The 23,139-nt window shown below is 35.2% G+C and overlaps 1 pseudogene; it reads right to left on the bottom strand.

The window, feature by feature from the left end:
* Window positions 1-3,161: 3,161 nt before the first annotated feature.
* LOC115897037 lies at window positions 3,162-8,186 on the bottom strand (annotated as a pseudogene).
* Between the last annotated feature and the right edge of the window lie 14,953 nt (window positions 8,187-23,139).

Here is a 23,139-nt window from a genome sequence, read left to right as displayed (position 1 = left end):
AGATATTAAATGATTTCTCCAATGCCACAGAGCTCTTTAAAGTATCAGACTCAAATCCCAAATCCAGGACTTCTAATTACACACTCTCTATCATTTTACCAAGACTGCCTGAACAAAATGACTTTGGGAATGCCTTTTCATTATTTTTTTTTTCTTTTGTAGTAAAATTCTTTTTTAAAACTCACTAGACAATTGTATAATGTAATTAAGATTGTGAGTGTTGATTTAAAGTTTAAATATGTATATTACTTGGTTGCAGTGATATGGAATGTTAAAGCAACTAAACATGTATGTTAATGACTATTAAGAACCAGAGCTCTTCTATGTTAATCTCAAAAAATAAAAGTTAAAAGAAAGTGTTTCACCTCCTTTTCGATGCTAATAATTCAGTCATATTGATTACTGGCACAGGTAGGAGCCATTGCAAGAAATGCTGCATATGCCCCGGCCAGAGAAAATGTTAAAAAGTATAAGCCAATACTATCACTATTTTAAGGCTTAACTGTCCCATATCTGACCAGTGGAAGCCTCTTCAAGCTGGCTCCCTGATTTTTTAATTTTTTTTTCAATCAGAGGATAAAATTGCATGTATTTATTATGTACATTAAAATGTAATATATATGCAGTACAGAATAGTTAAGTCTAGTTAATGAAAAGGTGCATTACCTCACTTGCCCTCCTTTTTAGTTTCTGGAATAGCAAGTTGTTGTTAACTCGTAAGATGCTTTTATGCCTCAGTTCTGGAATCATTCAAATCTTTAAGGAGCCAGATACTACATATTTTAGAATGATATTTATAAGTCAATGATGCTAAGATACTCATTGCTACTTGTACACTGTTGCTTCTACATTTTACCAGCAAAGTATTTACAGTTTATCTGTAGATCATCTATAAACTATCTATCTCTCAATTTCTCTATTTATCTATCAAGTAGGTTTACATTATATGTTTATAAATGCACATATACATTTATATAATTATTTGCAGGTTATACATACACTTAAGGATCTATGTTTAAAGCCAGGAATTCTCATAATTCCAAACCAACATCTCAGGGTTTGTTCTGATTTTTCTCCTTTATAAAACAATTTGCACCTCCCCTTCCCAATGGTGAGAAATCCACATATTATTATCTTCAATAATGTTACTCATTTGCTCAAACTCACACTATGCAGCAATTTTATGATTGCTAAACAATATTGCAGAGAGTATCAAACTTACAGTAATATTTGCTTTTAGTCATTTTACATTTAGGTATTTGCTTATGACTTAGTATTCCTTTACATGTATACTTTTTTCTTGAGCAACATGGGTTTGAAATGTACAGGACAATTTATGCATGGATTTCCTTCTGCCTTTGCCACATCTGAGACAAGACCAAACCTTCTAGTCTTCCTCCTCGGCCTACTCAGTGTGAAGATGATGAGGAGGAAGACCTTTAGGATGATCTGCTTCAACTTGATAAACAGTAAATAATATATTTTTTCTTTTTTATGATTTTCTTTTTTTATTTTTATAGCAACATTTCTACAGCTTACTTAATTGTAAGAATACAGTTAATGCATATTACATATGAAATACAAAATCTGTGTTAATTGACTTCATTGTTTTCAATGAGGCTTCTGGTGATCAGCAGGCTATTAGCAGTTAAGCTTTTGGGAAATCAAAAGTTATGTGTGGGTTTTTGACTACATAAGTTCAGCAACCCTAATACCCACGTTGTTCAAGGTTCAACTCTAGTTGGATGCACTTTATTTCTTATTAGCACTTATATATGTTAAGTGTAATGCACAGATCTTCAGTGTGCTCTTAGATGAAGTTTGAAATGCTCATTTTTCTGTGTAACCCATACTCAATAAAATTCAGTTCATAACAATATAAAATGTTACCTCTGTATATAAAAGAAATATCTCCACTCCAATGTTTATTGCAGCACTATTCACAATAGACACAATATGGAATAAAACAAAGTGTCCATCAGTGGATAAATGGAAAAAGAAAATATGGTTCATATGCACAATGAAATATTATTCAGCTAAAAAGAAGGAAATCCTGTCATTTGCAGGAACATGGATGGAACTGGAAGACATTATGTTCAGTAAAATAATGCAGGCACACACGGAGACAAATATCACATATTTTCACTCACATATGGGAGCTAAAACAATTAACCTTATGGAGGCAGGAAGTAGAACGATGGTTACCAGAAGCCAGGAAGGGTAATGGGAAAAGGGTATAAAGAGGGGTTAGTTAATGACTAAGAAATATACAGGGAAATAAAAAGAACCATATCTAGTGTTTTATAGCACAATAGGATATCCACAGTTAACAACAATTTATTGTATACATCAAAAGAACTAGAGAAGCAAAATGGGAATGTTCCCAACACAAATAAATGATAAATATTTGAGGTGGTGGATATCCCAATTACCCTAATTTAATTATTACACATAAGATTGTATCAAAATATCACATGTACCCCCCAAAATGTAGAACTATTATGTATCCATAAATATTTTATTTCTTATTTAAATCAGTTTTATTTAAGAATTTTCAACATTGACAGTTCTTATAAAAAGCATTCAAGCACGGGACACAGAACTGCAGCAAGCACCAATATTATAGGTAGCTAACAGACATTAGAACTTCAACCCTTTTTTGAGATGCCTGACCTCACTCACGAATTCCACTTCCAAGTACTCCTGCAAAGCACACAAACTCAGTCCATGTTCTCAGTGTTCTCCCAACAGCTTCAGTTCGCATTAACAAAATTACATATCAGTAATAGAAAGGAACACACACCATATAGCATTCACAGAACTTGACAAAGCGGTAGGGGGAATACGCGTATGGTTTCACTTATCGCATTTAACTAATGTGGTTTATATAAGAACAAAAGTCACTTTAAGTTTAAGTTTCACTTAAAGTTTTCCAACAGATGTGGATGTCCTTTGAACACAAAACATTTTCATACATTATTTGCTATCATTGCTTTCTGCACACTCTCTCAAAAAAGCCACAAGTTAGAGATACATATCTCACCAAGTTAAAAAGTATCCATTATGCTCCACTAAGTCTTTGCATGTGCTCTCCTTTTCTGGCTCATACTAGCTTTTCATGCCTTGGCATCACCATCAATCACACACAAAGTTGCAAACCTTCAAAAAGCTTTCTGCTTCCATGTCAGAGCCTTGCATCCATAGCATTGATACAACTCCATGAAATAAACAGTAATGGTTAAAAATGGGGCACCCACTGTCAAAGATCCAGCCTGTGATGCATGATGACAAATTATTGAATGAGAAAGCGTGTAAACAGAAGTATACCTATGGCAAAAAATGTACAGTACTACCTTCAATGAAGTACTTCTTCCAGAAACATTTGAAATGAGATTAACTGCAGAGATTAAATGAAGGCTTCATATTGAACTTTTGTATATGAGGGTGTAATAGTTCATTTTCATGCGGCTGATAAAGACATACCCAAGTGTGGGTAATTTATAAAAAGATATTTAATGGACAGTTCCACAGGGCTGAGGATGCCTCACAACCATGGCAAAAGGCAAAAGACACTTCTTACATGGTGGGCAGCAAGAGAGACCGAAACCAAGCAAAAGAGTTTTCCCCTTATAAAACCCTTAGATCGAGTGAGACATATTCACTACCTCCACAACACGATGGGGAAAACTGCCCTGTGATTCAATTATCTCCCACTGGGTCCTGCCCACAACATGTAGGAATTATGGGAGCTACAGTTCAAGGTGAGACTTAGTAGGAGACACAGTCAAACCATATCATTCCACATCTTGCCTTTCTCAAATCTCATGTTCTTAAATTTCAAAACCAATCATGCTTTCCCAACAGTCCTCCAAAGTCTTCACTAATTTCAGCATTACCTTAAAAGTCCACAGTCCAAAGTCTCATCCAAGGCAAGGCAAGTCCCTTTGACCTATGAGCCTGTAAAATCAAAAGCAAGTTAGTTACTTCCCACATACAATGGAGTACAGGCATTTGGATAAATATACCCACGCCAAATTGGAAAAATGGGCCAAATCAAAGTGACTAAAGGCCACATGCAAGCCCAAAATCCAACAGGGCAGTCAAATATTAAAGCTCCAAAATGATCTCCTTTGACTCCATGTCTCACATTCAGGTCAAGCTGATGCAAAAGGTGGGTTCACATAGTCTTGTTCAGCTCTATCCCTGTGACTTTGCAGGCTACAGCCTCCCTCCAGGCTGCTTTCACAGGCTGGCATTGAGTGTCTGTGGCTTTTTCAGGGGCACAATGCAAGCTGTCAGTGGATCTACCATTATGGGGTCTGGAGAATGGTGGGCCTCTCCTCACAGCTCTACTAGGCAGTGCCCCAGCAGGCACTCAATGTGGGACTCCCTCCCACATTTCCTTTCCACACTGCCCTAGCAGAGGTTCTCGTCGCCCAGGCTGGAATGCAGTGGCCTGATCTCAGCTCACTGAAAGCTCCACCTCCTGGGTTCACGCCATTCTCCTGCCTCAGCCTCCCAAGTAGCTGGGACTACAGGTGCCTGCCGCCACACCTGGCTATTTTTTTTGTATTTTTTAGTAGGGACAGGGTTTCAACGTGTTAGCCAGGATGGTCTCGATCTCTGGACCTCGTGATCCATCCACCTCTGCCTCCCAAAGTGCTGGGATTACAGGCATGAGCCGCCACGCCCGGCCAGCTCTTCCTCTCTTTTTTTTTTTTTTTTAAAGAAAAATGTTAAAAATACTGGTCAATATGCTCCACATTAGACAAACCAAATTTGAAAGTTTTTAGTACATATGTATTTTATGTATACTTACCATGAGTTTAGAAAAATTTGTAATCCCACCATTCTATCCCAACAAACCATAACTCCCATGTCTGCATTTTTCAGCCAGAAGGCTTAGAATCCATGCTTGAGCTGAAGTCTCAATTAAAACCACTGCCTGAGCCTGTAGTTCATTCATAGAACCCTCCATGTTCTACCTTGGTTGTTTCTCAGGTCTGCTCCACTCCCACTACAGTTACTAAACCTCTCTGATTCCCAAAGATACCTGGATTACCACCAAATCTTCCACCTCTTTCTGTCTACTGATATTGTGCTTACACTTGCATTGGATATATGTATGCTGATTCCCTTAATAATCAAGTCCTCTCCACAAAGAGACTGCACAAGCTAATCATCTGCAATGTAAGAAAGGCAAAGTCCCTGAATGGTTTGGGAATGAAGACATCTATCACGTCTCTGCAATGACAAAAGAACTGCTGAAGTTTATCAGAATTCATCTTCTGTGTACAACACCTAACAAACATATTTTTGCTTCTCAAAATCTCATTCAGGGTTTGCTTAGAATTAGGAAGCGTACAGCCACACCATCATTTATCTGTCTTATGTTGCTGTGACATTCTTTCACCTGGGTTTCATATTTTATAAAATGAACAAAGCCAAGTCCCTTTGAATAGCCAGTTCTGACATCCTTCTTGACCTGCACCATAAGAATTTCTCTGAAGGTACTGCAATATTCTTTCAGATCCTGTTCAATTGTTTTCCATGGGAGACCCAACACTGTTAAAGCAGATGTTTTCAGGACTGCTCTTTTCACTTTTATGACTAATAAAATATCTGTTTTATCCCTTTTTCTGTAGTTATCTACAGAATAGTTGACAACATATATCAAATTTCCCCAGCCAGCATTGGGGGCATGCAGAATTCCTTATGAGAGCCCCACCCCTGCAGCAAACATCTGCTTGGATGTCCATGTGTTTCCATACATTCTCTGAAATCTAAGCAGAGGTTCCCAAACCCCAATTCTTGGCTTCTGTGTACCCGCAGGCTCAACACCACATGGAAGCTGACAAGGCTTGTGACTTGCACCCTCTGAAGCCACGGCCGGAGCTGTACCTTAGCCCCCTTTAGCCATGGCTAGAGTGGCTGGGATGCAGGGCACCAAGTCCATAGTCTGTACACAGCAGGGCGGGTCCTGGGCCCAGCTCACAAAACCATTCTTTTTTCTCCTAGGCCTCTGGGCCTATTATGGGAAGGGCTGCCACAAATAGCTCTTACATGCCCTGGAGACATTTTTCTCATTGTCTTATTGATTAACATTTGGCACCTCGTTGCTTATGCAAATTTCTTCAGGAGACTTGAATTTTTCCTTAGAAAATGGGTGCTTCTTTTCTATTGCATGGTCAGGCTGCAAATTTTCCAAATGTTTATACTCTATTTCTCTTTTAAAGCTGAATGCTTTTAACAGAACCCAAGTTATCTCTTGAATGCTTTGGCACTTAGAAATTTCTTCTGCCAGATAGTCTAAGTCATCTCCCTCAAGTTCAAAGTTTCACAAATCTCTAGGGCAGAGGCAAAATGCCACCAGTTTCTTTGCTAAAATATAGCAAGTCACCTTTACTCCACTTCCCAAGAAGTTCCTCATCTCCATCTGAGACCACCTCAGCCTGGATTTTATTGTCCATCTCATTATTAGTATTTTAGTCAAAGCCATTCAACAAGTCTCTAGGAAATTCCAAACTCTCTTCTGTTTTCTTGTCTTCTTCTGAGTCCTCCAAACTGTTTCAATCTCTGCCTGTTACCCAGTTCCAAAGTCACTGTAACAGATTTGGGTATCTTCACAGAAGCACCCCACTCTACTGGTACCAATTTACTGTATTAATCTGTTTTCAGGCTGCTGATAAAGACATACCCAAGACTGAGTATTTTAAAAATAAAGAAAAAGTAGTTTAATGGACTCACAGTTCCATGTGGCTGGAGAGGTCTCACAATCATGGCAGAAGGCTAAAGGCACTTCTTACCTGGCAGTAGCAAGAGAGAATGAAAACAAGCAAAAGGGATTTCCCCTTATAAAACCATCACATCTGGTGAGACTTGTTCATTACTTTGAGAACAGTATGGGGAAACTGCCCCATGATTCAGTTATCTCCCACTGGGTCCCTCCCACAACATGTGGAAATTGTGGGAGCTACAATTCAAGATGAGACAGAGTCTCAAAAAAAAAAAAAAAAAAAAAAAAAAAAAAAAAAAAAAAAAGAAGAGCTAATGGGATTTTATAAGTTTTGTTACATGAAGGGTTGAAATATTGAGTGGTTGAAAGTGAACTGCTGTTAGCCTAATTTGACAAATCAATAATATACAATTGATATCAAAAGGATTCCTCTATAATATTTTATCCCTGGACATGTCAGCAGACACCCCTAATACCCTGGGACACTGGAATCCTGTAGGGAAGCCCACATGCCCCTGGAAACTGAACTGTAACCGTGGGCAGCAGCACCGTTCCATAGCCTTCTGATGGTATTTCAATAGGCTCATAATTCTCATCTCTGGTTACCTGAATACATGTACATATTTTTTTATTTTTCTGCTAGGCCACTGCTAGGAAGCCCAGTAGGGTCACTGAAGCAGCTATAGATCCAAGAGAAGCCCAGCTACTTCTTCTTTCTCACAAAATGGCCCATAAAAATTTTGAACCATTTGAACCATGTCCCCCCTGCCCTTCCTTACCAACCCATGCTCATATACTTCAGAAGCATACCATATGGAATCTTCTGGTTCCAACTTTTTTAACCAAGCCTAAAATTTGGAATATTCATTCATGTTATGAAGGGTATCAAAAATTTGTATCTTTTTAGCAAATAAAATAGTCAATTGTCTCAATCTACCACATATTTTCATCTCCTCTCATGGTGTATAATATAATATTTATTTGGATAAATTACATTCAAAGACATATTTTGAGTTCAGTGTAACATTTTACTTTTAAAGAATATCCCAGTAAACACCTTGAAATAAATACAGTTAAGTTGTGTAAAAGTTCTCTTAAAAGAGTGGTGGTATATAAACTATTCAGAAAGTAATAGATTATTTTATTCTTGAAACAAATAAACTATTGTACTTAATACTATATTCTTTAATGTTATGTTTTATTCACAGTGTGGCTTCATATTAAGAATTTCTCTACTCAAATTAAGAAGGGAATTAATTTATGTTAATATTAAAATGCATCAATATTTCATTTTGTTAAAGGGAAATTCACTAACATTAACAGCCAAAGCAGGTGAATTATTCCATGATTGACACATTTTTGTACTAATCAGATTATCATTGGGTCATTCAGCACCTCTCACTTTCGAGCTTACGTGCATACTTCCATGAAGGCACCTGAGGAATTTCATATTGGGAATACTTTGGCTAGTTTTATCAGAAAAAAATATATTAAGCTGTTTACTCTTATTTGTTTACTATTTTTACTCATTTGCTTATCAGTTCTCTGCATATTGCTTCACACAATTTGATGCAAAATTGCAAAGTGGTGAGTTGTGCTTCTCTGTCTTTTAATGTCTGCTTAAATCCTTTTAAAGGGATTTGGTTACTATCGTTGCTGAATTATTTCTGCTAAAATCATACTTTCAGCTTGCTAAATAGGACTTTTTCTACTTGGATTTTTCTCTGTGTGTGTGTGTGTGTGTGTGTGTATGTATGTGTGTGTTTAGGCAAATCATATGTAATAATTTATATTCAGTCTTCCTAATACAATTTCACATGTCTTTTTAAAAAACTCATTCTACAAGAAAATAAATCAAGTATTGAGCTGTGTCCAGTTAAGTACAAGAAGGCCCATTCTCCATCAAACTTTCTAATTCTATATTTTACTTCTACCTTCTCTTTAACAGGGGTAGATGATTTTAAATTATGAATTTATTACTAATTATTCATATAATTAACAATATTATAATCTATATAGTCAAAGTCTTTTGGATATTTGGTGGCTATACATATTATTTGAGTGGATATTTTATTTTACTTTTAAACTCTTTCATTGAGGTATGATTGAAATCCAAAAAGCCATACAGCCATATATAATTTATACAACTTGATGAGTCCAGAGATAAGTATAAACCTATGAAACCATGACCCAAATCTATGCCATAAACATATCTATCATCTGTTTACACCCTGTTTATTTATTGCTATTATTATTTTGTGTGTGATTAGAATACTTAAGATCCACAGTCTTAGTAACCTTTATATGTACAATACAATATTGTCAACTATAGACACTATGCTTCATAGTAGACCTTAAGGATTTATTCATCTTGCATAAGTGAAACTTTGTGCTCTTTATATAATATTACCCTATTTCCTTCTCCTTCCACCTGCTTCCACCCTCTGGCAGTCACCTTTCTATTATATGCATCTATTTGTTTGAGTATTTCAAATTTATCATAGAAGTGGCATCATGTGGTATTTGTTTTACCATTACTGGTTTATTTTACTTAGCATGATGTCTTGAAGTTCATCCATGTTGTCACAAATGGCAGGATTTCCTGCATTTATAACGCTGAAAAATATTCCACTCTACATATATACCAAATTTTCCGTATCCATACTTCTGCCGTGAACATTTATGTTGCTTCCATATCTTTTTTATGTAAATAATGCTATAATTAATATGGGAGTACAGATACCTCTTTGAGATTCTGGTTTTAGTTTCCTTGAATACACACCCAGAAGCAGAATTATTAGATCATATGGTAGTTCTATTTTTAATTTTTTGAGGAACTCCATACTCTTTTCCACAGAAGTTTCAACATTTTGTATTTCCAACAACAGTGTAAATGGTTTGACTTTCTTCATATCTTTGATAACACTATTTTGATAATAGCTATTCTAATGAGTGTGAGATGAGAGCTCGTTGTGCAATTGATTTACATTTCCCCAGTGATTAGTGATAGGGAGCATCTTTTTATATAACTGTTGGTCATTCTATATTTTCTCTGAAGTAATATCTATTCAAGCCCTTCGCCCATTTTTAAACCAGGTTGGTTGTTTGTTTTCTATGAAGTTGTAGATAAGTGTCTTATATATTTTGACTGTTAATCCTGTATCAAACATATGGTTTGCAAATATTTTTTTCCCATTTCATGTTTTTCTTTTTCTTCTGTTGATTGTTTCCTTTGCTGTAGGGAAGCTTTTTAGTTTGATATATCCCCACTCACCTATTTTTGCTTTTATTGCTTGTGCTTTTGGTGTCATATTCATAAATCATCGTAGGGCCAATGTTAAGAAGTTTTTCCCCTGTGTTTTCTTCTAGGAGCTTTATGTTTAAGTCTTTAATCCATTTTTAGTTAAATTTTATGTACAGTGTAAGATAGGAGTTCAGTTTTATTCGTTTGCATGTGGAGACCCACTTTTCCCAACAACATTTATTGAAGAGACTATCTTTACCTTTTGTGTATCCTTGGTACCCTGACCAAAGATTAGTTGACTGTATGTGTGTGTTTATTTCTGAGCCCTCTATTCTGTTCCCTACTATGTGCCTGTCTTTCTGTATTTATGCCAGTATTATTCTGTTTTAATTGCTGATGCTCACTCTCTCATAGTACCGGAAATCCTAGCCAAAATAAATAGACAATAAAAGAAATAAAATGCATCCAAATAAGCAAGAAAAACTAAATTATCTATGCTTGCAGATGACAAGATTTTATACGTAGAAAATACTAAAGATGCACACACACACACACACACACACACACACACACAAACCTGTTAGAACTAATAAATGATTTCCATAAACTTACAGGATACAAAATCAACATATGAAAATTAGTTGCATTTCTGTACAATATCAATGAACATCTAAAAAGAAAATTATGAAAAATTTCCACTTACAATAAAATAATATTGTACAAAATTATTACAAAATCATTCTTAAAAATGTTTACCAATGCCCCAAAACACATATTCTATTTCCCTCTGAAATTTGGGGGATTATTCATGAACTCTGGGGTCACCAAGGCCAACCCTTCCATCTATTCACCATCCTTATGACTATGAAACCCATTGAGATGATAGAAGCATAGAAACTGGAGAAATAAACAATGAGTTAGCTCTTATATTAGTCTAGATAGACCATTATAAAATCAATACCTAACATTCAGAAATTTTATGAAATAGAAATATCTCACTTGAGCCTCAGTCCCATACAGTTTGGAGAGTTTTCAGGACATAGCCACTTAGTGATCTTGACTCCTTTTCTCATGTGATTATTTCACTTGTGGAGCTTCCTCCTTCTACGTGTTTAACCTGCAGATAGGGAGAGTGTTTAGGGACGAGCACTACAGACTACTTTGGGGCCCAGAAATGCCGTATATTACTTCCCATATCCTTTGGGACAGAATTTAGTCACATGATATTCTGATACAAATGTATCTAGTAACAGAAAAACTTCAACACCTTATTATTGGGGAAGACAGTAACAAAAATCTTTAGATTTTCTACACATAGCATGAAACTACATAAAGTCATATTTTTATAGCCCTTTAACGTGTCAAAAGTAAATGTTTAACACTGACTGTCCGAATAATATGAATATTAAAGCACATTAATCCCTTTTTTATGGTTAAATGCTTCCATTGATATTTGATAGATGAGGTTCGTATGAGTTACATAAATTATCTGTTAGCACAGACATAGGTCTGAAGCCAGAGTTCAAATGTTTGAATCGATTATTGAAAATGCTTTGAAGGCATTTTTCTCCCTCATCAAGCCACTAAGACAATATACCACTTTTCTGACTGCATCATTTAAAATAAAATATGTCAATAAGAAAAGTAAAATTTTGGAGGGGCAGAGTCAAGATGGCTGAATAGAAACAGTTCTGGACTGCAGCTCCCAGCAAGACCAATACAGAAAGCAGGCAATTTTTGCATTTCCAACTGAGGTACCCAGTTCATCTCATTGGGACTGGTTAAGCAGTGGGTGCAACCCACGGAAAGTGAGCAGAAGCAGGGTGGGCTGTCACTTCACCTGGGACGTGCAGGGTGCCAGAGGACTTCCCTCCCCAAGCCAAGGGGAGCAGTGAGGGACTGCACTACCCACCCAGAGTACTACACTTTTCCCATGGTTTTTTGCAATCCGCAGATCAGGGGATTCCCTCGTGAGCCTACACCACCAGGGCCCTGGGTTTCAATCACAAACTCGTCCTTTTTTATGGCTGCATAGTATTCCATGGTGTATATGTGCCACATTTTCTTAATCCAGTCTGTCACTGATGGACATTTGGGTTGATTCCAAGTCTTTGCTATTGTGAATAGTGCTGCAGTAAACATACGTGTGCATGTGTCTTTATAGCAGCATGATTTATAATCCTTTGGGTATATACCCAGTAATGGGATGGCTGGGTCAAATGGTATTTCTAGTTCTAGATCCTTGAGGAATCGCCACACTGTTTTCCACAATGGTTGAACTAGTTTACAGTCCCACCAACAGTGTAAAAGTGTTCCTATTTCTCCACATCCTCTCCAGCACTTGTTGTTTCCTGACTTTTTAATGATTGCCATTCTAACTGGTGTGAGATGGTATCTCATTGTGGTTTTGATTTGCATTTCTATGATTTACATTTCTCTGATGGTGATTAAAGAAAATAAATTTCTTAAAGAAAATAATTTTCAGCCTAGAATTTCATATACAGACAAACTAAGCTTCATAAGCAAAAGAGAAATAAATTCCTTTCCAGACAAGCAAATGCTAAGGGCTTTCATCACCACCAAGCCTGCCTTGTAAGAGCTCCTGAAGGAAGCACTAAATATGGAAAGGAAAAACCAGTATCAGCCACTGTAAAAACACACCAAAATATGAAGACAAATGACTCTACAAAGACCAATGACACTACATCAATTAGTGTGCAAAATAACCAGCTATCATCATGATGATGGGATCAAATTCACACATAACAATATTAACCTTTAAAGTAAATGGGATAAACGCCCCAATTAAAAGACGCAGACTGGCAAATTCGATAAAGAGTCAAGATCCATTGGTGTGCTGTATGCAGGAGGCCCATCTCACATGCAAAGACACACATACACTCAAAATAAAGTGATGGAGAAAAATTTACCAAGCAAATGGAAAGCCAAAAAAAAAAAAAAAGCAAGAGTGACAATGCTAGTCTGATTAAACAGATTTTAAACCAACAAACACAAAAAGGACAAAGAAGGGCATTACATAATGGTAAAGGGATCGGTGCAACAAGAAGAGCTAACTGTCCTAAATATATATGCACCCAATACAGGAGCACCCAGATGCACAAGACAAGTTCTTAGAGACCTACAAAGAGACTTAAACTCCCATTCAATAATAATGACAGACTTTAATAACCTCCTGTCAATATCAGATAGATCAATGAGACAGAAAATTAACAAGGATATTCAGAACTGGAACTCAGCTATGGATCAATTGGATTTAATAGACATCTACATAAATCTCCATGCCAAATCAACAGAATATGCATTCTTCTTGGTACCACATAGCATTTATTATAAAATGAACCACATAATTGAAAGTAAAATACTCCTTAACAAGTGCAAAAGAATCAAAATCATATCAAACAGTCAGACCACAGTGTAATCAAAATAGAACTCAAGATTAAGAAACTCACTCAAAAACATGTAACTACATGGAAATTGAACAACTTGCTCCTGAATGATTCCTGGGTAAATAACGAAATTAAGGCAGAAATCAAGAAGTTCTTTGAAACCAATGAGAACAAAGAGACAACATACCAGAATCTCTGGGACACAGCTAAAGCAACGTTAAGAGTGAAATTTATAGCACTGAATACCCACGTCAGAAAGCTGGAAAGATCTCAAATCAACACCCTAATATCACAATTAAAGGAAGTAAAGAAGAAGGGGAAAGAAATTCAAAAGCTAGGAAAGAAGAAATAACTAAGATCAGAACAGAACTGAAAGAGATAAAGACACAAAAAACCCTTAAAACAATCAATGAATCTAGGAGTTTTTTTTGTTGTTTGTTTGTTTTTTTATTAAATAACAAAATAGATAGACCACTAGCAAGACTAATAAAGAAGAAAAGAGAGAACAATCAAATAGACACAATAAAAGTAAAAAAGGGGACATCACCTCTGACCCCACAGAAAAACAAATTACCATCAGAGAATACTATAAACACCTTTATGCAAATAAACTGGAACATCTAGAAGAAATGGCTAAATTTCTGGACACATATGCCCTCCCAAGACTAAACCAGGAAGAAGTAGAATCTCTGAATAGACCAATAGCAATTTCTGAAATTGAGGCAGTAATGAAAAGCAGATCAACTAAAAAACCCCAAGGCCAGAGTTGCTAGTACCGTTCCTACTGAAATTATTGCAAACAATTGAAAATGAGGGACTCCTCCCTAACTCATTTCATGAACCCAGCATCATCCTGATACCAAAACTTGGCAGAGACACAACAACAACAACAAAATTGAGGCCAATATCCCTGATGAACATCAATGCAAATCTCCTCAATAAAATACTGACAAACTGAATCCAGCAGCACATCAAAAAGTTTGTCCACCACGATCAAGTTGGCATCATCCCTGGGATGCAAGGCTAGTTTAGTACATGAAAATCACAAACATAATCCATCACATAAATAGTAACAATGACAAAAAAACCACATGATTATCTCAATAGATGCAAAAAAAACAAAAGCCTCTGATAAAATTCAACATCCTTTCATGTTAAAAACTCTCAATAAACTAGGTATTGATGGAACACATCTCAAAATAATAAGAGCTATTTATGACAAACCCATAACCAGTATCACACTGAATGGGCAAAAGCTGGAAACATTCCCTTTGAAAATAGGCCCAAGACAAGGATGCCGTCTCTCATCACTCTTATTCAACATATATTGGAAATTCTGGCTAAGACAATCTGGTAAGGGAAAGAAGTAAAGGGCATTTGAATAGGAAGAGAGGAAGTCAAATTGTCTCTATTTGCAGATTACATGATTCTATATTTAGAAAACACTATGGTCTCAATTGTCTCAGCCCCAAAACTCCTTAAGCTGATAAGTAACTTCAGGAACGTCTCAGGATACAAAATCAATGTGCAAAAATTACAAGCATTCCTATACACCAGCACTGGACAAGAAGAGGGCCAAATCATGAATGAACTCCCATTCTCAATTGCTACAAAGAGAATAAAATATCTAGAAATACAGCTTACAAGAGATGTGAAGAACCTCTTCAAGGAGAACTACAAACCACTGCTCAATGAAACAAGACAGGAGACAAACAAATGGAAAAACATTCCATCCTCATGGATAGGAAGAATCAATATAACGAAAATGGCCATACTGCCCAAAGTACCTTATAGATTCAATGCTATTTCCATCAAACTACCATTGGCTTTCTTCACAGAGTTAGAAAAATTCTTCAAATTTCATATGGAACCAAAAAAGAGCCAAGGTAATCCTAAGCAAAAAACAAACAAACAAAAAAAAAAAAAAAAAAAAAAAAAAAAAAAAAAAAACCTGGAGGCATCACATTACCTGACTTCAAACTACACTACAAGGCTACAGTAACCAAAACAGCATGGTAACAGTACCAAAACAGACATATAAACCAATGACTGTTTTCGTATCAATACCATGGTACAAAACAGAGATCTCAGAAATAACACCACACGTCTGCAAATATCTGATATTTGACAAAGCTGACAAAAATAAGCAATGGGAAAAGTATTCCTTATTTAATAAATGGTGCTAGGAAAACTGTCTATCCATATGAAGAAAAAAAAAATGACCCCTTCTGCTGACCTTATACAAAAATTAACTCAAGATGGATTAAAGACTTAAATGTAAAACTCAAAACCATAAAAACCCTAGAAGAAAACCTAGGCAGTACCATTTAGGGCATAGGCATGAGCATAGACCTTATGAAGAAAACACCAAAAGCAACTACAATAAAAGCCAAAATTGACAAATGGGATCTAATTAAACTAAAGAGCTTCTACACAACAAAAGAAACTAGCACCAGAGTCAACAAGCAACCTACAGAATGGGTGAAAAATTTTTCAAGCTACCCAGCTGACAAAGGTCTAACATTCAGAATCTACAAGGACTTAAACAAATTTACAAGAAAATAGCAAACAACCCCATCAAAAAGTGGGCAAAGCATAGGAACAGACACTTCTTAAAAGAAGACATTTATGTGGCCAAGAAACGTATGGATAAAAGCTCATCATCGCCAATCATTAGAGAAATGCAAATCAAAACCACAATGAGATACCATCTCACGCCAGTCAGAATGGTGATTATTAAAAGGTCGAGAAACAATAGATGTCGGGGAGGCTGTGGAGAGATAGGAATGCTTTTACGCTGTTGGTGGGAGTATAAATTAGCTCAACCATTGTGAGAAGTGTGACGATTCCTCAAGGATCTAGAACTAGAAATACCATTTGACCCAGCAATCCCATTATTGGGTATATACTCAAAGGATTATAAATCATTCTACTATAAAGACACTTGCACATGTATGTTCATTGCGCACTATTTACAATAGCTAAGGAATAGAACCAACCCAAATGCCCATCAATGATACACTGGATAAAGAAAATATAGTACATATACACTATGGAATACTATGCAGCCATAAAACAGGATGAGATTATGTACCTTGCAGGGGCATGGATGAAGCTGGAAGCCATCACCCTCAGCAAACTAACACAGGAACAGAAAACACTGAATATTCTCACTCACAGTGGGAGTTGAACAATGAAAACACCCACAGATTGGGGAACAGTACACACCGGGGCCTGTTAGGGGTCGGGGAACAAGGGGAGGGAAAGCATTAGGACAAATACCTAATACACATGGGACATAAAACCTAGATGATGGGTTGATAGGTGCATCTAACCACCTTGGCACATATATATCTTTGTAACAAAACCACACATTCTGTACATATATTCCAGATCTTAAAGTAAAAATTTCAAAAAAGGCCGGGTGCAGTGGCTCACACCTGTAGTTCCAGCACTTTTGGAGGCTGAGGTGGGTGAATCACCTGAGGCTGGGAGTTCAAAACCAGCCTGACCAACATGGAGAAACCCTGTCTCTACTAAAAATACAAAATTAGTCGGACATGGTGGTGCATGCTTGTAATCCCAGCTACTCAGAGGCTGAAGTAGGAGAATCACTTGAACCTAGGAAGCAGAGGTTGCAGTGAGCCAAGATCGTGCCACCACATTCCAGCCTGGGCAACAAGAGCAAAACTCTGTCTCAAAAAAACAAAAACAACAACAACAACAAAAAGTTAAAAAGGTAGCAAACAAGATTTATTAACATGTTCAATGTTATCCATTTTATCAGTTAAAACTTAGAATATTTTAAATCATAGTAGTATTAATTTTAGACAGACTTCTGAATTGATGGATGATGTTGTTTTGGTGATTTTTAATAGATAATTTGAAGTACCTCTTAGTGAAGAAATTAAAGAAGAAATTCACTAAATGACATAACCAAGCTATTTAATGGTACTTTATATTATTGCTTAGAGTTCTAAATTCTATGAATTATGAAAATTAGTACTGGTACCAATAAAATAAGTATAATTTTAAGTACAATTTAAATTTTAGCTTTCTCATATATTTTATAAAATTACAATTGCTATGGTCACTGAATGTGCCGTTCATATAAATGTATCTTGGGCTGAAAACACCCCAAAGAAACTCATTATTTGCCTTATATATATCTTAAAATGTGGAAATGTCTTTTTCACAAAGGTTTTAATAACTATTTCCTCCCTAGAGATCTCTTCTACTATTGAACTACACAAATTTAATGTTTGCACATCAGTTACTTCAGTTGAGTTTCATGTCAGGCATTTGTTTAGTTTCTACCTAGAAATTATATTTTCACTGTTTTGTAAATTGTTAAATACTGTGTTCAATGATCTTTATGTATTTTAATATTTTAGCAGCCTCATCTCAGGTAAGGTTCATGTTCTAAAATGGATTAAAATGATTTTTTTTTTTTTCTGGGTAAAGAAAGATCCCTTTTTTTCAGATTTTAATCTTAAATATTTAACTTTGAAAAACAAAACAAACAAACAAAAAACACCCTTCACTGTCTGTAATTTCCAGAGGTAAAAACTTTAATTCTATACTGTAGGTCACATTGGAAGGACACCCTGTACTTGAATTTGACTGCAATAAAATGATATTCCTTGGGAAATTTAATTAAAAACGAGATTATAAAGAACTTAATGACTTTTCTCATCAAAATGTTTCAAATCACTTTTAACTCATTAATTCTTATAGCACTCATGGGATGTAATTATGCACTCAAGAATATTCGGCATTTGAGCTCTGTTCATGGTCATTTGTAAGATCTCTTTATCTACCATAAAGTAAATGTTTGTGATTGTACAATTAATTTAGATTAATTTACATCCACATATTATTTTTCTGATATGTGTATGATGCTGTGTTAATTTGAAGAAAGGACATGGAAACAAAAATAAAACAAATTTGTGACATTTCTTGTCTTTAGATTTAGACCTTGCACCGACCCATCAACTCTTACATGTCATATCTGTGTTTTATTATTTTTTGAAGGACTAGATACTAAAGATAATGAATTTGGCATTTATAAGGAAAATAAAATGTCTAGATCCTGGTAACTGAATGGGCAGAAACTGTGGTGATAGCAAATCCCAGGAAGGCCCATGTTCAAATATATCCCTTGTATATTCTACCAACAGAAATCTTATCAGATTAGTAAGCTGTCAATAAACAATGACACCATGGGAGACTCTTTGGCCCTTTACAATTTAAGGCCTTTACAATATAAACTGTCTTAATATAATTTCTTTATTTGGTTTTGAAATAACACCACATTCATGGGGTAGAGCGGGCTGAAGTAATCAATATTGATTTAATTATTGACTGAAATCTGTAATAATTTATTGATAGTTCAAATAATACAAAGACTTATTTTGGAGCTGGATGGGCAATCAATTGGGGGAATAAAAACAACTGGAAAAACACAGATGAGGAGAAGTATATTAAAAATATTGAAAGTAGCAACCCTTTGCTTTGCGCAACATTTTACGTGGAGTCTTGGTAAAGGTTAGGAAGCTATTGAAATCTACAGCATGTACTGTCAACTTTTAAAATTCCATTAGTTTAGAATGCAGCAGAATTTAAACTTCTCCAGTTTAAATAAGTCTATAATCCAGGCTAACTCGATACAACTTCTTTAGTACTGTCTGTAGTCTTGCCGGCCAATCCTCATCCTTTCTTCTCAGAGATGAGGATATAGAACAACTAACATAACAGCTAACATATTAGGTACAATGAATATAAGGGAGTATGGCAAACAACTTGGTCTTCTTGGGTAGGTGGTATTACTATTTCTATCCATATGAACAAAATAAGTGTTATAAAGTTTATTTAACATTTTCTTGATCACATCAGTAGTGAGAGCTAGATTTAGAATTCGAAGATTGTCTCATGTTAGATTTGTCATCTCCTGTGATTCTCCAACTGTGTTTCATGAACCCAGCAGGATCATCAGTATACATATCTTTAGTGATTTTGTAAATTCTTCATGAAATGTTTAAATTTTGTGAGGCTTTTCAGTAATTATATAGATGTACATTTAAATTTTAGATCATCTGTGTAACCACTTCAAAAGGGAAAACTACTACTTAGGGTCAATATGCATTTTCATCTAGACTTCGGGTCAATATGCATTTCATCTAAAATCTATTTAGCATCAAGTACTCTGATATTTATTGTGAAGAAATATTGTAGAGGGGGAAAAAAAGCTGAATGTAATCCACAAGTGTTCATGTAAATATGTAAGTAAAGTTGCACATTGTATTATAATGAAATAGATAACTGTTAAGGAAGAATTCAAAGACAATGTAACATGCCAAACTTGGAAGAACATTTAGTTTCAGTTAATACCACACTACAGCTCTCAGTTACAGCTCTGTTTGAGAGTTGTAATACATTATATATCACATTATACTGATAAAAATAATTTGAAATTCTTTGCTTTTAGATTTGTTTTGTGTCTATATGTATATATTATATATGAAACATTTTTATATATGAATGAAATATATATAGTTGAATGAGAGTAAAAATGTCATTACATTTAATTTTATCTGATGTAATAAAGTGATTAACAATAAAAGTTAAAGATTTTTTAAAAAATCTAAACATTATTCAAAGTTTAGATGCACACATCTGTAAAGTCCAGCTTCAGATGCATTCTCCAATTTTCTACATTTGCTTTATTAGTATTATTTTTTGATTCAGACATAATTCATCTCCATAGCTGCTAGCAATTTTCTTAAAATGTAACCCAATAACTGATGTGAAGTTACATGAAGGCAGCAAAACTTTAAAACCCAGTAAATAATGAAGAAAATAATGACATCAAAAGCATGTTATTAATATCATTTTTTGACATAACTCTTCTAGAGTAAGACTTCTGGGAATGTTTTAAAATAGATAAAATGGAATTGCTGTGTATGTGGTATAATACATCTGCCTGCAAGGAGCTCATTTAAATGTAGTTTTTTTCTACTAAAAATGCAAACATTCAAATAAGGCAGTATAATGAGATGTATGAGCTGTCTCATAGTTAATATACATATGATTAAGAAATTATTTTTGAGAGCATACTCTACATTCCTGGTTCTATTTCTTCACATTCACTTCTATTTCCCACTCTTGAGTCTAGCTTTTCCCTCAATCCTCTAGTAAAATGGTGCTCACTAATACTTTCTCTAATACATTTGCTACTGCATTCTTAATAGGCTATTTTATGTACTTACTGACTTCTGCATATCATTTCATCCACTTTACTATACTTTTTGCCACATTCTGTGACCCTAAACCCTTCCAGTATTCTTGAGATATCTCAAAAAGTCCATCTAAGTCTTATTCATGGGTCCATCATCTTTTACATAGCCCTTGAACACTGATATTTTTCTTAAGGTTTGATTATTAGTTCTCTGTGTAAAATCTATAGTAAACTTCACCTATAGCCAGTGTTCCAGCTACTATCCTTATTCCAAAATCCATTGCCCCTGCCGATTAACACCTTCTCACCTACATTTAGATATTTAGAGACACTTCTAACTATACAGATACAAAAATGAATTTCATCTCTGTCTCTTAGTATTTATTCTTCTTTGGTATTTCCTGTTTTATAATCGGCTTGACACTCATTTATTAATTTATAATCATGGCAGTCATCCTAGATTTCTCTTTACCAATTTATCTCATCTACTTATTGTCTAGTTATTTACTGTATCCTGTGGAATCAATATCTTTAATATGTCTTAAGTATATTTCACCAACTTCAATTTTATTTTTTGAGATGGAGTTTTGCTCTGTTGCCCAGGCTGGAGTGATGTGACACTATCTCGGCTCACTGCAGCCTCTGCCTCCTGGGTTCAAGCGATTCTCCTGCCTCAGCCTCCTGTGTAGCTGAGATTACAGGCACCCACCACCACGCCCAGCTAGTTTTTGTATTTTTAGTAGAGGCAGGGTTTCACCTGGCCAGGCTGGTGTTGAACTCCTGACCTCAGGCGATCCACCTGCCTCGGCCTCACAAAGTGCTGGGATTACACGCGTGAGCCACCATGCCCAGTCTTCAATTATATTTTCACTCTTCTTGTTTCTGTCTCTAATGATTTCTTACATGGCATTTGTCTGGCAACTCTAATTTTTCCTTCATAGTCTCTGAGAACAAATTTTCTGCAATGCATATTAGACTGTGTAGCATGGTTATTGAAGATATTTTAATGCTTTACTATACTTTTATGCTACAGTTTAAATTCCTTAACTTATTTCAGAAGGCATCTCATGACATAATTATTTCCTACCATTCTAGACTCAAGTGCCACCCTATCAACAACACTTCTTTGTGCATCTAGAGAGATTTAATTGTAGTTTTAGTGAGGGCTCATTTTTTTTTTTTTTAAGTGTTCTCTCCTCTTGGAACGTTTTTCTTCCCTTGTCCACCATAAATATTTGTGAGATTATACTTCACCTATCACTGAAAATGAAGCTCAAACACCACCTTCTACTATCTATCTATCTATCTATCTATCTATCTATCTATCTATCTATCTATCTATCTATCTATTTTTTTCTTTTCCTGTGCAGAGAAAAAGGCATTCGGCTTATGCAATGCCAATCTGTAATGTATTTTTCTTTATCTCCCTCTTCTATAAAGAAAAGTATTCTAAGTAAATACTAACTAATAAAGCATCCTCACTGCTAGAGGCGAGCATATGTTAATTCTGGCCAATAAGTTGCAATCAGAAATCATATAGGGAGAATTTCCTTCAGGGATATCAAGATAAAACCTCAGATACAAAAGCTCTTTACCTTTTATTTAAAAAAATTTTTTTTTGAACATGGAACAGGACATGGTACCTAAAGAAGCAGCAGTGGTCAATTTATGACTATGAACCAAGAAGCAAAAGAAAAAAAAAAAAAACCTCGAAATAATGTTTCCCCAGAAAAGACATTACTGAGATCCAAAATTATTGCCAGAATCACCATTAGTAGCAATTTATTTTAAATCATCATTAGTCAAGATTTCTTACTTGCAGGGTAATGAATTCCTAATATACTATTATAGTTTTATATATTTGTCTTATCTCCTAAAACACCCTGCTCATGCCTTCTGTTACACTTCAGCAAACTTCATTGTTATATATTGTATCAGTTGATTTGTCTATATTCTCAACTTTATTTGTGGAGGTCAAGAACAAAGTTTTGCCTCTCAGGTACTTGATCTTGCATCTGGAACCACTGGTACTCAATAAAAGTTTGTTACTTAAAATGAATACTTATTCATATTTATTCAGTATGCAAATAGATAAATTAAATATGCTGCATGTCTTGAGTGAACAACTACTAATCCTCAAAGATAATCACAAACTCTATAGAAAAATTCTTAATTTTAATGGACTGTGTCTAGCTTTTACTCTTTTGTTTGTGTATCTTCTCAAGACCCAGCCGAGTGTACTTACTCTTCTCTGCGCAGAATGAATATTAGGATTCATCTTTATGGGAAGTGCTTTATACTTACGAAATGTCCCAGTAGCATGAAAACCTGTAATATAAATTCCTCCATTAACAGAGGTTGTCAAGAAGAGTAAAATCAGTACTAATCCTTAATTCATGGCTTACAATTTATTATGTTTCTCTTCTCACTGCTTATTTTAAATCTTATTTCATAGCAATAAACATCTTTTTTATTATTTTAGTATAAATCCTTAAATGTATATTCATCATAAAAA

The sequence above is a fragment of the Rhinopithecus roxellana genome, chromosome 4, assembly GCF_007565055.1.
Source record: "Rhinopithecus roxellana isolate Shanxi Qingling chromosome 4, ASM756505v1, whole genome shotgun sequence".
Classification (NCBI taxonomy): Eukaryota; Metazoa; Chordata; class Mammalia; order Primates; family Cercopithecidae; genus Rhinopithecus; species Rhinopithecus roxellana.
Note: the sequence above shows the minus strand (reverse complement) of the source record. Positions and strands in the feature narration are given on the sequence as shown.